At 40.3% G+C, this 15,944-nt stretch overlaps 1 protein-coding gene across 2 annotated transcripts in view; it reads right to left on the bottom strand.

The window, feature by feature from the left end:
• The window catches only part of LOC124721475 (ATP-binding cassette sub-family C member 4-like), a 275,591-nt gene that overhangs the window by 109,177 nt on the left and 150,470 nt on the right, over window positions 1-15,944 (bottom strand). The gene's annotated exons all lie outside the window — the stretch shown is intronic.

A 15,944-nucleotide genomic window follows, 5' to 3' on the forward strand; every position in this document is an offset into this window, starting at 1 on the left:
GCAAGGTAAGGCTTGAGAATGAAAGAGAGATCTGAGATTACATTTTTATGCCAATGGTGACAAAGAGTGTGCACTCAGAGGTTGGCTAACATTTGGGGTACACTGTAGTGGTCACCCTATTTCTGTGCATATGCATTATTTGTTTTTATTGTGCTGATAGCACTTAGCTCATCCATACTTTAAATTGTTAGTATTGCAGGTATAGCAATGGGTAATTACAACAGAAAAACTGATATGAAGCTAATTTTCCCTAAAGAAATACTAAATGACACAAGCATTATAACTGAAAACGATGAAAGCAAGAGGCAAGGTCCAAACTCTTTGGCACTGGGACATCTACTCTTCAAATTTGTCTTAGGAAGAATATACTTGCAATTGTAGGATTAATCCACAAAAAATTTTAACCCTTGCTGTTGATATTGACATATTATATAATAAGAAGTGTCTTAAGCTTTTTCCCCCTCCCAGGGGAGTCCCCCTTCTATTTTTGAGAGGTTCAAGAAGATTTTTATGACGAAATGGAAGAACAGCTGGAAAGTTTATGCAAAAATTTGGATGTATCATTTTATGGTTTGCCAAGGAAGAAGATCACACAAATTACTTATTAGTTTGCTGAAGTTAATGGCTTATGTGACTGATTTAATAGTTTAAAGAATATAGTTAGAAAGACTGAGTCAAAGGTTTCTGAAAAGACATAGGATGTCTTTGTGACAGCCAGAAAATTGTAACATGGGAAGGGCAATCAGTTTTGAGAAAATACAAGTTAAAAGATTATTTGAGAACTTTGAATCTATTTATGAAAAAAAGATATTCCATTTGGACATGATCTTTAATTGTGATGAATGACACTTATCAATAGTGTCTAACAAAACATCCAAAATTATTTCACTAATGGGTAAAACAAGGGCCTGTAAGAAGTCTCAAGGAGAAAGAGGTCAAAATTTAAGTATTGTTGCTTGATTTAGTGCTTAAGGTATTTACACACTATCAGCCATAATATAGGAAAAGGGTGAAACAGGTAATTTACACTGAAGCACCTGCTGAAACATTACCCCTTCATTCTGGCAGTGGCTATATAACTGCTGAGACTGTGTTGACTGGCTGAAGCACTCTCCCCAAAACATAAAACTAACTGAAACAGAGTGAGTTTTGTTACTTTTAGATAATCACACTACTTATTTAAGTGTTTTGCCTGTGAACTTTTGCAGGCAAAGTTTTATAGCTATTGTTTCCTTGCTAACCCTTGCCAGTCATAAAACACAACCTCAGGACATGAGTTTTTTTAGGTCCTCAGGAGACTGCATCTCAGTGGAGGTGGAGATATTGGTGGTGACCAATACAGAATTTGCTGTGACACAACTGCCCATTACTTCTATATTTAGAGAAGCATACAACAGGATTTCAATGATTGACAAACACTCAAATGATTTCAGTCAACTGGAATATACCCACTCAATCCATATGTGTTTACTGAGGTAGATTTTGCCCCTCCTTTAGTGACTGATAAACATACCCATGTTTCTGAAAGTATGCAAAATGACTATGGAGAGGAAGAAGGAGAAGACAATCCTGCTGTCATTATAGCTGATGACTTGGTTGGTGTCCCTCTATTCCTTGATGAAAACATACCTGAGATTTCTCATTACAGAGGGGATCCTGAAAACTTACCAACTTAAAGAAAACAAGACAAAAAAGTAGAAATGCTTTCCAATGAAAGATTTAATGTATCCGTCACTCAAAGTGGTCCATCAGCTAGGTTAACTGGTGCTGATATTGCTGCTAACATTAAGCTTACGAGAAACAAGCTAAATTTTAAAATAACAGCCATAAAACATTACAAGCCATCCAAAACTAGAAAACGAAATCTGTTTGTTCAGTTGTTGCTACTAAAGAAGTGCAAAGTTGAAACAACGAAATTCAATGTACCAAATTTTGAAATAGTATTAAGCTCACCATTAAAAATTGTATTTATAGAGAAAAACAAAAACAAAAAAAGGAACAAGAACTTCAAGAAAAGGAAGAAATAGGAAAAGAGAGTGGTGATAAAAAGATTAAGGGAGACATCTGTGAAAGCTTGAAATAGAAAAAGATGAGAAGGGCTCAAAATCTTTTTAGATCAAAACAATACAACTGCAATGTGAAAAAGCAAAGAAAATGAGAAGAAGCAGCCTTTTGCACTGGTTGACCTCTGAAGAATACTGGGTGAAGTGTGTACAGTGCTGACACTGGTGGCTCAAAGGTTCAAATGGTTCAAATGGCTCTGAGCACTACGGGACTTAACAGCTATGGTCATCAGTCCCCTAGAACTTAGAACTACTTAAACCTAACTAACCTAAGGACATCACACAACACCCAGTCATCATGAGGCAGAGAAAATCCCTGACCCCGCTGGAATCGAACCCGGGAACCCGGGCGCGGGAAGCTATAGTGGCTCAAAGGCATATTCTTATTATGCAGGTTTATTCGTGATGATTATTAAACTTAAACTTAAAGATTGCTCAGTCTTAACCCCCCCTCCCATGCAGATACTTACCTGACAAGACAGCTAAGACAGGGCAAATATAAACATTTGAAAAATAGTGAAAACAAGTAATTTTAGTTAGATTTAAGTTTTTATAAGTTGATACAGTTAGGTTATGAGATGATGTCCACATTGCTTAGTTTTTCATTTGTTTAGAAATAGTTTTTATCCACAGTATAAAATGTTACTTTGCATCCTTACCCTAATCTTCCCAACATTAATACATTAATACTTGGAAAGTACAGTTGGTTTGCTACTGAAATTACAACATTACAATAAAATTAATGCCTATCATCAGGTTGTAGAATGGATATGAAGGGTATTGTGTAACCTGTAATGTATTATTTGTTCAAATTACAGTTCAGGAAGATCTTGTAGAGCTAGTGGAAAGTTGTTTAATAGTGTGTGTCCTACGAGCTCATAGCTGTTGACTGATCTTGACAATATATAGTACAGTGTATAAGTATGTTTATTGTTTCTTGTGTTGCAACATTGTTTTACTCCTGACAAGTTCCTCTTTGCATGAATTAATACATTTTGTAATTTCCCATCAATGATGAAGACATTAGAAACTAAGCAGAAGCTCAGATTTGGGAAGATTGGTAAGAAAACACTCCACGATGTACTACATCTGGATGGCTGTGTGGGAATTTGTGGTTATTTCCTTCTGTCTACAAATCCATCACCGTATCGTTGTGCCACCTTGCACAGTGCTTTATTAAAGATCGAGTAATCACCGTAATTGCCTTCTACCTCTGTTACAAGATGTAACGAATATAACTGTAATTGCTTCACAAGATAAAAAGCCCACTATATCAGAGAATGCTTTGGAAAAATGCTTAACAACACGTTCTAACATAGACTTCAGGTATAAAATTTTTAATATACCTTAAATTACTCTAGCCAACTTTCCATTACTGTATTTCACTTGTTGCCCCCTCAATAACTTTTCACAAAATATAACCGAAGAACTCAACACAGTTGGAGTCATCAAGGGGTAGTGCGGTTTATATACCAAAGCCTTTTTGTTCTGTTCCGTTTTCATTAATCTAAACTCTATTGGCTCTAAACCAAAAGATGCTTTGGGAATTGTGTTATCAGCTCATTTTTTCAGGCTGTTGAGTCATTACTACAGTAAATTTTAAGTTGTGTAATCTGTATATAGCATTGTGTTGGATTTTTTAAATGAGAGTAGGTCATTAATGACTATCCGGGACAAAACAGGTTACAACACAGATCCCTGTGGAGCACATATAGTGATTAGTTCCGCAATAGGTATTTCTATACCTATGCAGACAACTTGTTTACAGTTGTCTACATTGATTTTAGATGTTTTAGGCTGCTGTCTCAGGTGCCAGAATACCTATTACTTTCTTAAGTAAGTTACAAGATAATGGTATATCATATATGTCTACAATGTCTGATGATTTAAAGCTCTTTACTGTATTTAGGATAAAATTAGATGAAACCTCTGGTAGTGTAAAGATATAAATAACTGTTAATGACTTACAACAGTTATCTTCTAGTAATTCTGAGGAACTAAAACCAACTTGACCATAGCTTTCCTTAGTTGTTCAGTTATTCAACAGATTTAATAACAAAAATGCTTGAAGGTTAACCACATTGGTCAGTATTACACAAGCTAACTAATTTAAGTGACAGGTTTCGGTGTAGCAGCATAGCATTAGATTTACAGTATGTTGAGTTGACTGCCATTCTGTACGAAACAGATTTTAATTAATGGTGCTCTCTTCAGTCACACAACCAATGTCTTTTAGAGCAAGCAAATGGAATATTGAAGAGTTAAGCTGGAATATACGCCATCCATCCAAAAAATTTGAGAATGATTTTCTTCCTGTTGTTTAAGCAACGCAAGCACTGTAACTAGGGTAGCAGTTTGAACTATAACTGCACTCAATAACGGTGCATTCAAACAGTCAGCTGTGAGCAAGACTGTTTGTTAAGTAACAGATATGCAGCTGCTATAAGTCTACGATGTTGTGTCACAAGTTGCAATGAACCAACATCTCTGAATCAAGGGTTCCAGACATTCTTCAAAATGTTTTGAATAAGAGAAAAGTGTGTGCAAAGATTGTCCTGCACACCTTGACTCTTGAACAAAAACAATGACGCATGGATGTGACTTGACTGAAATTCAAAACATGGACAGTTCTTCTGTGGAAAAAACCCTCCAGATGAATAAATTCATGTTATCGGTACAAACTTATCACAAAACGATAAAATCCAGGAATTCGTATGAAGGGTCTACATCTACATCTATACTGTGCAAACCTCTGAGAGTGCACGGCAGGGGGTATGTTCCACTTACCAATTATTAGGGCATTCTCCCATCCCATTAACATATGGAGTGCAGGAAGAATAGTGATACACAGGTGGTTGTAGTATATCGCTAAACTCATTATTTAAAGTCAGTTCTTGAAATATTGTAAGTAGGCTTTCTCAAGGTAGTTTATGTCTACCTTCAAGAGTCTGCCAGTTCAGTTTCTTCAACACCCCTGTAATACTCTCGCATGGACCAAAGGAACATGTGACAAATAGTGTCTCTACATATGTTCAAAATCGCCCGTAAGTCCTATTTGGCATGGTTTCCACACACTTGAGCAGTATTCTAGGATGGCTCACATGAGTCGTTAGTAAGCAGTCTCCTTTGTACACAGATTCTATTTCCCTAATATTATACCAATAAACAGAAGTCTATTACCAGCTTTAGACACCACTGAGCTTATGTGATCATTTCATTTCATGTCCATACTAAAGTTTATATCCAGGTATTTGTATGAGTTGATCGATTCTAACTGTGACTCATCGGTATTATGGTCATACGATTTTCGTTTTGTGAAGTGCACAGTTTTACATTTCTGAACATTTAAAGCAAGTTGCCAGTCTTTGCACTGCTTCAGAATGTTTCAATAGAAGATAATGCATCATCTGCAAAAAGTTTGAGGTTACGGTACTATTAATATTGTACACAAGGTCATTAATATACAACACAAATATCAGGGGCCCCAAGAGACTTCCGTGGGGCACACCTGAAGCTACTTCCACATCTACGATGACTCTCCATCCAAGATAACTTGCTGTGTCCTTCCTACCAAAATCCTCATCCAGTCACAAGTTTCGCTTGATACGTCATACGATCGAACTTTTGACACAAAGTGTAGGTGTGGTACTGAGTCAAAAGCTTTTTGGAAATCTAGGAATATTGCGTCTATATGACCACCTTGATCCAAAGCTTTTAGTAGTATCATGTGAGAAAAGAGCGAGTTGACTTTGACATCATAGATGTTTTCGGAATCCATGCTGGTTGGCATGAAGAACCTCATTCTGTTCGAGAAATCACATTATGTTTGAGCTCAGAGTACGTTCTAAGATTTCACAAAAAATCGATACCGAACACAGTTTTGCGGACCACTTACATGGGGAAGACCTTTGCTTTCGTCCAACTACTGGGCACAGTCCTTTGTTCAATGGATCTGTGATAGTTTATCATTGAAAGAGGGGCTTATTCAGTCACAAATTCAGTGTAGAAGAATCTAATAGGAATTCCATCAGGCCCTGGAGCTTTGTTCAGTTTTAGTGATTTCAGCTGTTTCTCAACACCACTTACTTCAGTCATCTTTTCAGTGATATGAGGATTAAATTGGGGCAGTTTTCCAGGTTTTCTTTTGTAAACCAACATTTGAAAACCGAGTTAAGGGTTTCCCATTTTGCTTTAATACACTCAATTTCAGTTCCTGTCTCATCTGTGAGTGACTCTACATTAACTTTGGTGCCATGTTTTTGACAACATAACCAACATAGAAGAAAAGGTGATGTGCGAGTTAAACAACATCCCAAATAAAGACTTTTCTGACAGTTTCACTACGTCATATTAACGTTCTGTGCGTTTTACAAGTGGGATGGAGCTTATGCAGAACACCTGAAGCATTAATGCCACCATCTTAACGTTTCTGTGTTTTCTATTAACCTGGACTCGAATCGTTTTAGACTGGCTCCTAATATTCATAAACGAAGGAAAAACCACAAAAATAGCAATAACTCAAAAAATTATATGTCAAATGCGATGAAAATAAGTAGTAAAGTAATATTAACACGTGAAAGCGCAATTACAAACAAATTCAGAAGCGGCTCCTGGCCAGGAAGTTAGGTCAAGAGCTATAAGGGGCAGTCCAAGATAATCGTACACTCGCCACAACGGGACCATGGAACAGTTCTATTTAAAATTAATCAACACACATGTTAAAACATTTATCCCACTTGGAGACGAGACGACCATTTCCGAACATAGTCGGCCGCTGACGGATCCACAACTGCACCCTCTCTTGCAACTGCACCCTCTCTTGCACTTTCTTGTCTGACTGAAACCGACGCCCATGCAGTGACGGATACATATGGGGTCCACAGCTCGTGGTCGTGCGGTAGCGTTCTCGGTTCCCACGCCCGGGTTCGATTCCCGGCGGGGTCAGGGATTTTCTCTGCCTCGTGATGACTGGGTGTTGTGTGATGTCCTTAGGTTAGTTAGGTTTAAGTAGTTCTAGGGGACTGATGACCATAGATGGTAAGTCCCATAGTGCTCAGAGCCATTTGAACCATTTTTGATACATATGGGGGGTGGGGGGGTGGGGGGTGGAGTGCGCCCCCTCTCTCACCCCCCCCCCCCTCCTCCGCCCTTGCGGGGCTGACCGCATTGCCACCCGCGCCGCCGCCGCCAGTCAGCCCGAACGTAATTCGTTCGTTTCTTTCGTCAGTCGACTCGACTGAATCGAGTTATCGAGTAGTTGTACTTCACTACGTAGCACGCGCGTCCGCGTCATAGTATTTTATGCAATTCTGTCAGGCACGTAGATAGCTAACACATACCTACGAGAAAAGTCACGACCATTCTACTGATCTCGATACGTTATTCTGTTTGGTACTTGTTCCAGAAAAGTAGCGTATATTCTACTGTTTTCTTGTACAGAGAACAGTCGATACGTAGCGTTATAAATACGGACTATTCGCCGAATAGGAAGCTAGTTTACATCCAGAAGCAAAAATATTAAGACTGAAGAATGAATAAGTAAAAATTCCTAGTTGTAGCGAGTGTGAAGATTAGTCAAGAGTGAGAGTGATCAGTCAATGATGAAGTATTAATAATAGCAGTTCGTAGTAACCGTTTATACTATGAGTGACATGAGAGAACGTTTTTCTGAAGAAAATATTTATCAATTAAATTTCAACATACATTTGCCCTCACAACTGCTGAAACACGACGGTAATGATCAGGCACATAAATTGAACCAGTTCTTAACTGAACTACCGTTCTTTGAAGAAGAATAAGTCGTTGTGATTAAAAACAGACTAATGGGAGAGATTCTTCAATACCAGCAAGCGAGCGTAAACGCCCTGAATGATCGTGATTCTGTTATGCAAGCGTTGTCTGTTTGTCCTAGATCTGACTATCCTACTTTGCACATGCTGTACAAAATATTTGCTTGTCTGCCTGCATCCTTTGCCACAGTGTAATGCCGGCCGTGGTGGTCTAGCGGTTCTAGGCGCGCAGTCCGAAACCGCGCGACTGCTACGGTCGCAGGTTCGAATCCTGCCTCGGGCATGGATGTGTGTGATGTCCTTAGGTTAGTTAGGTTTAAGTAGTTCTAAGTTCTAGGGGACTGATGACCACAGATGTTAAGTCCCATAGTGCTCAGAGCCATTTGAATCATTTTAACCACAGTGTAATGAACTTTTTCATCATTGCGGCGTACAAAGACATGCCTGAGGTCAACAATGAAAGAGGATCGACTTCATGGCTCAGCTCTGTTGAATACTCACCATGACATTGATTGTCCTATTGACGATGTAATTAACCAATTAGCTAGGAAGAATAGGCGCATAGAACTCATCATCTAAGGAAGAGAACCGCAATTGTAACTTTTTTGTATCATAAGATGGCATTGTCTTGTATATGTGTACATAAATAAAATTTTCTTGAACTTTGCAAGTGACTTGATTAGTTTTTATGACGGTAAAAGTAAAAGTAAGATATTTTGAGGTTTTTCTGTATCCGCCACTGCGTCCATGTACGTCGTTCTTCAGGTCGCCACAGAAGTGAAATCACATCGTGAACGATCAAGACTGTACGCAGGGTGACGCAGTGTTTCTCAACCAAATCGCTCAAGCATTGCTTTCGTCCAACTGGCAGTGTGGGAGCGGGCTTTTTCGTGCGACAGGATGATTCCATCTGACCGCGTTCCTGGGGGTTTTGACTTTATGGCACGTTGCTGTTTCTGGGAAGACCTTATTAGAATGTCTGAAATCTCACAACGATGGTATTTCACTGACGTTATTGTCATCAGAGGACCGGATGATGTTAATGAATTGTGTAGACGAATTAATATTATCTCAAAAAACTACCCTGGAGAAGTTATCATGTGCAAACAAGATGGGGACCACTTCCACATTATCCATGACTGTATCTAATCCTCCAGACGATGCCAATGCCGTTTCCGCACTAACTCATTTATTGCCACCAGAATTTAAAAAACCAATCGACGCAGCAGAGCAATCGTGGCCATGCCCGACATCGACCGGTTCAATATACTGTTATTTCTCTACTTGCAAAAACGGCCAACGACACAGGCCGGTGCCATGTTTCATGTTGCATGAGACCCCAAGGGTCAGCCGGGTCCAGGGTCGAAAGGTCAGCATGGTGGCGTCACTGTCCCGCTGAGAAAGTTGTCCTTTCAGGACACTATCTGGGCAAGCACCCACGCCAACAAAAGGTTGACACGTGTAGAAATTTTAATATTAGAGTTCCATGGGGTGACAGACTTTTATCGTTATATTTATATAAACGGAGATACTAGCAAATCTTTTTTAATCAGCACAATGTCGTGGTTAAATGAGTATTTAAGCACAGGGCAACATAGTTCGATACAGTACGACGGAGGAACTTTATATCCAGCACCTGCACATTGATGTTGGTTCCACTCTCGAGGGACACGACGAGCAGTGGGCACCTGCAGTCGAAGCGGAAGGCCACAATTCCGAGCCCGAGGACAAACGGCAATACCAGCAGTGGAAGCATTCCACATGCCCCCCCCACCAAAGAAATCCAAAGCTGTTCACGCAAGTTCCAGAAAGCTCTTGATGACCTTCTTCTTCGACTGCAGGGCCCTCTACGCACCGACTTCCTCGGGCGTGGAACCACAATGTGCAGCACTATAAAGACACTGCAGAAGCTGCGATGCCCCATAAAACCAGAACTCCCAGGAATGCTGTCGGACGGAATCATCCTGGTGCACGATAAAGCCCAATCCCACACTACCAATCGGACTATGGCTATGCCTCAACGATTTGGTTGGGAAACACTGCAACATCCTCTGTACAGCCAGGATCGTACCCCATGTGATATTCACATCCTTAGTGACCTGAAGAAAGACATGTGTGGACATCGGTTTCAGTTGGACGAGTTAAGTGCAAGAATGGATGCGGCTGTGGAACGGTCAGCAGCCAATCGCGTTCTAACAGGAACTGATCGTCTCCTCTCCCAATGGGATAAATGTCTTAAAGCGTTTGCTGCTTACTTCTGAATGGAACCACTCCATGGTCCCAATGTGGAGGGTGTTTGGTTTTTGACTGTCCCTCATAGTGAGAAAGGAAAATATACCTATATTTATACAAGCTTATCTTAATAACTGAATTTACGAATTTCTTGTTCACCAAATCATTCCTTTGGTCCTTTAAGGCTGCAAACTTGTCTGCGATACCTTCATAGATTGATTGTGTTTTTATTAACTGCGCTAGAAATTCTTTCCTAAGCCGGCCGGAGTGGCCGTGCGGTTTTAGGCGCTACATGCTGGAGCCGAGCGACCGCTGCGGTCGCAGGTTCGAATCCTGCCTCGGGCATGGATGTGTGTGATGTCCATAGGTTAGTTAGGTTTAATTAGTTCTAAGTTCTAGGCGACTGATGACCTCAGAAGTTAAGTCGCATAGTGTTCAGAGCCATTTGAACCAAGTTCTTTCCTAATTGTGATATTCGACAAAAAAGAAAGTCTTTCCTCTGGAATTGCATTCCTCAGGTATGTTTTTATGCAAGGAAAGCTTTGTTCCACAGATGCTGTAGTGGAAAGGATGGACAGAATAAGGAAGAACAGCTTATATGTATCCGTAAAAATGGTCTTATATTCATTAAGCATTAAGCCGTAGGACGCCCCCCAATTTAAAATTGTCTTCGTCTTTCCAAAGTTGAAAGCGTGTCTCTAACAAAACACACACTACATCAAAGCAGGATTCACATTTAAAACATATAACGCTATATGAACTACAGATGGAGGCGCGCCTCATACACACAACCACTGCTATGCAGACTGGCGGAGAGTGCACAACAACCACGACTTTACACACTGGCACAGGAAGTAACCGGGAATAAAATTTCCGCCTACTTTACCACATCCCCGTCCGCGGACAAGCGAGACCCCACGGGAACAAGAAGGTGACGTCACCGTTGCTATAGTAACCGCACAGTTGTTCACGCCCTGGCCGGAATCGTGTGCTTGCTGCTTCAAGGGAGTTCCGTTTAAAGATCGTTTGAACGAGAGTACCGCTGCCAACATTTTTTTAAAGCTGAAATGTAGTTTGCAACTGAAGATTACGTTTTCCAAAGCACTCAGAATTCGAACATAAGACAACATCTCATGACACACACACATGTTATGCTACGCCACGTTACATTAGGAGTAAATTTCACCTACTACCCCTGAACAGTCGCCCCTGTAGTAATTATCCAGAGTAGCAGAACAGCAAATATAGCGTCGTGTTATGAGTTATACTGTTAATGGCAACGAGAAAATGTTTTACAACAAGCGGCTTCGAAACTTGTCATGCTGGTTGTTGCGAGGCTGGAGAACACCCTACACGTCAGTGGGATTGATATCCGGTTAATGAGCTGGCACTCGATGCCTTGAAATGTTTTCTGTTGCAGACATTCGTTCATGGAATGAGCCTTGCGTAACCATTTTATAGACTGCATTCACCTCGTACCGTTAACTTATTGGCATAATGGCGTACATATACATTAAGGAAGTTACTTCCACAGCCACGTAATAACTCAGTTTCAGTTTGAGACCCATGGATATCGCTGTGTGGGTGGGAAAGTTCAGGAAATACTGAAAATAAGGAATGGGCGAAAGAGCTTTTTTTTTATTTAAAAAGGTGGTACAAACTTTTATCGATGTTGCAGTAGAGCTAAATGGTTAGGGAACATTGGTCCCAAAACGACTGAATCGACAGTTACGAAGGTAAACTTGTTTTGGAATAATTCTACCGACGACGTATGAGATCCTACAAATCGTTGTTTGTATGACGTAACTTAGTGATTTATTATGTTGACAGCTGTCAATATTGCATGTTAGGCAAACCGATACAACATACAGGATGAGGCCTACGTGAGGAGTGGGGACAGGAAATGTCACTAATCCACTACAGATGCGTGAAGCAGACACTGACATCGTCAATCCTAATGTCAAAATTTGTAGGACTGCAGTCTGCGTTTACAAGTTGAAGTGTACAGTCCATCAGCCATTGTGAAATGGCGTTATAAATGGATACGGAAAGAAGACCTAATTGTAGTTTGTGTACGTGCAAATGGAATCCATAGGACAGCTGATCGGATGAATTGGGCAAAGTATCGGTGTAGCAGACATATGAAGTACAAAGTAAGTTCCATTGTTAGAGTGGTTAATGGAAACGGAACAAGTTAAACCTCAATACGACTGAGAAGAACAACACTCAACCAGCTATAGGTGAACCAGATGGTGGGCGCGCGCGCAAGCTACCGTGTGGAAAGTGATACGGAAACAGCAGTTACAGCCATATCATTCCTGCTGGCTTTAGACCTTGTGTCGTGTTGAGCTGATGGCCAGCCTACGTGCAAGGTATACAAGAAGTATACCCCACTTGACTTTGCATAGTTTTAGAAAAAATAGTTGTTTGGTTGGTATCCCTGCTTTGAAGCTGAAGAGAATCATTGTTGTCAGTCTGTATTGTTTTGCCTCAGTGTTTCATTGTTTTAGACGTGAAACCATGGCTGATGTGAATGGCCGCATTTACACCGTTCAGCAGCAATTTGTGGAGCATGTGTGGGTGCAGGACCATTCACAGACAGCGCAAACAGTGACGGTTGTCATGGTAGTAGCTACTAATTTCAAAAATTTCATAACGTCACCAAAAGGTCCTTGCGAGTTATGTTCGATTAAAAATTTCAGAAGGGCTATTACACTTTTTATTTCTTGAAAATAATTTCGAGAATAAGTGATTTGTAATTCCGTTTTTAACTTAGCTTCCAGAATGGATAAGATTACACAACATCAGAAAGAGTTTTTTCAGGAGATTTAGTTTTCAGTGAAAGGAAGCGGTGCTTTTCAAGTAAATTAGAGGCCAAGAAGCAGCTGGATGATCCAAACCTCTTCTTGCTCGGTTGAATTATTATGCCACACACATCCTTTGCTGCTAAACTCCTTTTACATACATGTCGTCGCATCTTATTTTTGCTACATTTGGTCGTTCATCGATTATAATGCTATAAACGTTGTCCCTAATTTTTAAGTTTCATTTTCGAATGGTGCTACTGGTTGCTGTATTGGGACGGGATCGGTGGTGCACTTTTGTAATTGGCTGTACAAGATATCTGCGTGGGGCATTATTTTATACAATAACCAAAAGGAAAATCTGGCTGTTGTTAGACCCTATGCTTGATTCACAGTTGCAGTTCGGTCGCTGGTATTTTCAATGTGGTAAAGACATTTTAAAATAGCATCTTCATGCTCATGAACTGTAAGAGCTGTTCTCGATTTAAATTTCCATCTTGTGGCTGATCCACGTGGGATTCTTCGTTCCACAATTGCATCTAGAACAGCCACTCTCGGAGGTGAATGAGAGGGGAATATAGGTACATCTGCAATTGTGTTGGAAAAGAGTTTTACTTTTTATTTTGACTTGTATCTTGGGTAAGAATTACGTTCATTTGGTGCGCATAACACTGCACATAGTACGCAAAACGATACTCTCACAACTGTTTGGACTCCTGCCTGTTGGACACGCAAGCCGCAGGCACCGTCATAACTTTTCTTTCTGTTATTGGCCAATATCAGCGAGGACGTTTTTAATGCGAGTTGCTAAGGAGGGAGCATCGAGGCCAGATGAATTTAAAAAAAGCCCAAAATCTTCCAACAGGCTCTCCAGTAGATAATAGGTAACGAAATACTACATTCAACTGAAATTCTGAACATACGTGAGAGGTTTAATCTGCTATCACAGACACAGAATCTGCCCTAACTATTTCAGCATTAATTTGCTCGTAACACACAGGTAAGATACACTCTAGTAAATCCTTGGGTGTACTCTTAAAGATTGTAACATTGTTCATGTGCTCTTTTTTGTTTCTTCAACTGCATCTAAAGCTGAAACGAAATTTACTAGCGCTCTCAATATTCCAAGGTTGTTAGATTCTGCTGTTTTATTGTGTCCATGTAAAGCAAGTTCAAGCTCACCGCAGAACCTACGACAGTCAGTTATTTTGGAAAGAACATGGCAATTTTTCCTTCATTGTCATTGTGTCTTTCTATATACTATCTGAAAGCTGAGTTAAAGTGTTGCCTAATTTCCGTTTTTCCAAGGACTGATAAATCTAAAGAAGCATTCTATGTGCAATAGATTCTTCGTGCTTCTTAACTTTCTGTGTTAGCTGACTTAGATCTGACAATCCAGTGCATGTCGAGTTTGTGTCTTTACCCTTAGCAGACAGCATGCACGGAAAACAAAATAGTTTATTTGCAGAAATGCAGCCGCAAATCCAACTATTTCTTTTATATATATTTACGTCAAAAGACCTGCAAAAGTCTTGCTTCGGCTTCATTCAATTCGAAAATGTGTGTGAATTCCTAAGGGGTCAAACTGCTGAGGTCATCGGTCCCTAGACTTATACACTACTTAAACTAACTTACGCAAAGAACAACACATACACACACAGGCCCGAGGGAGGAGTCGAACCTCCGGTGAGAGAGGCCGCGCAATCCGGGACATGGCGCCTCGCTGAGCTGAGGCATCACCCGACCAAGTTTTGTATTTCACATTTCTCTGCCAAGCTTAAAACTGAGAAATTTGTTTCTAAAAGATATTGACAGTTGTTCATTCTTCTCTGAAGACAAACTCGAAGGATGAATATGCACTTGAACACTGAAGCACGATTAATAACTGAATCCACTGTTAAACGACTGTAAGAAAATCACTCCATTACAATGAAGACACGTAGCTATGTCCGCCTCGTTATTATTAAACATTACCTCGAGCAAGCTGATGTCCCCACGTTCTGATATGAGGTCTCAGCCCACCGGACAAGTACTCGCCTACTGGCTCGTACCCTTGCTCACAGAAAGCTGGAAACGTCTCAATCCGTCACCCCTTTGCAGGAGATACACAACTGCCAACTCCTTTAGTTTTCCGTAGAAGAAGAACGAATTTATTTATCCCTGACGATCACTTCCTCTAGACATACACGCAACACTTCCGAAACCTCAGCTCCACCCCACAGGGTCCACGACTTCCGTCTTCCATCTTTAGTGCATTTTATCCCCAGAGAAGAATCTTACATCGCTCTCTTTTAGCGTCATTAACAACACTAACAAGACACTATATTGTCACACGCTACAGCTGAAACTGGTCGCTAATAAATAATATGGGGAAACTGCACAATTTAGACGGAAGAATTCGTAGCAGACATCAGAACAAACAATGTCAAGCAAAATTTTCTAAGTACAAAGTCATTGAGAAACATTAGAAGGCTTTAGCTATGGTGCACATGAGATCGGGTGTTGCAGCGACTGCAGCATACTGCAGAAATCTGAGCTACTATCATACAATGCTATCGCAGGTGTACACTGGTTTGCTACAGCTAAGCGGCGTATCTACTTTTTTGCCCAACATCATCCATAATACCATCAACACAATACTACATTACCTGATAAACATCCCAAACGCTACTCTGAGTAAGATACTGAATATTTATTTCGCTGTTTCAGTATATTTCACTAGCAACTACGGAAACAGGCCACAACGTTTGGTTTCGAATTAATTATTATCCTCTACGTCACTAAGGAAAATTAAATAATGACACTAAGAACTACAAAGGACGCATGTCACCACTAATTATTTTTACCGAAAGTGTGGTAAAGGTACTCTAGAGTCCTTTTACGGGAGCACGCTGAAAAGTAATGATTCTGAATTTTATTACGTGTAAACTCTTTAAGCTTTTTAAATAAAACAAACTGTATTAACATTCTGCATCTTTATTCTTTATGCCTACATATTTACTTCTCAGCATAGTCACGCTGGCGGCGAAATATCTCCCAACGAGAGACCAGTTTGT

Source organism: Schistocerca piceifrons, chromosome X (genome assembly GCF_021461385.2).
Source record: "Schistocerca piceifrons isolate TAMUIC-IGC-003096 chromosome X, iqSchPice1.1, whole genome shotgun sequence".
Taxonomy (NCBI): domain Eukaryota; kingdom Metazoa; phylum Arthropoda; class Insecta; order Orthoptera; family Acrididae; genus Schistocerca; species Schistocerca piceifrons.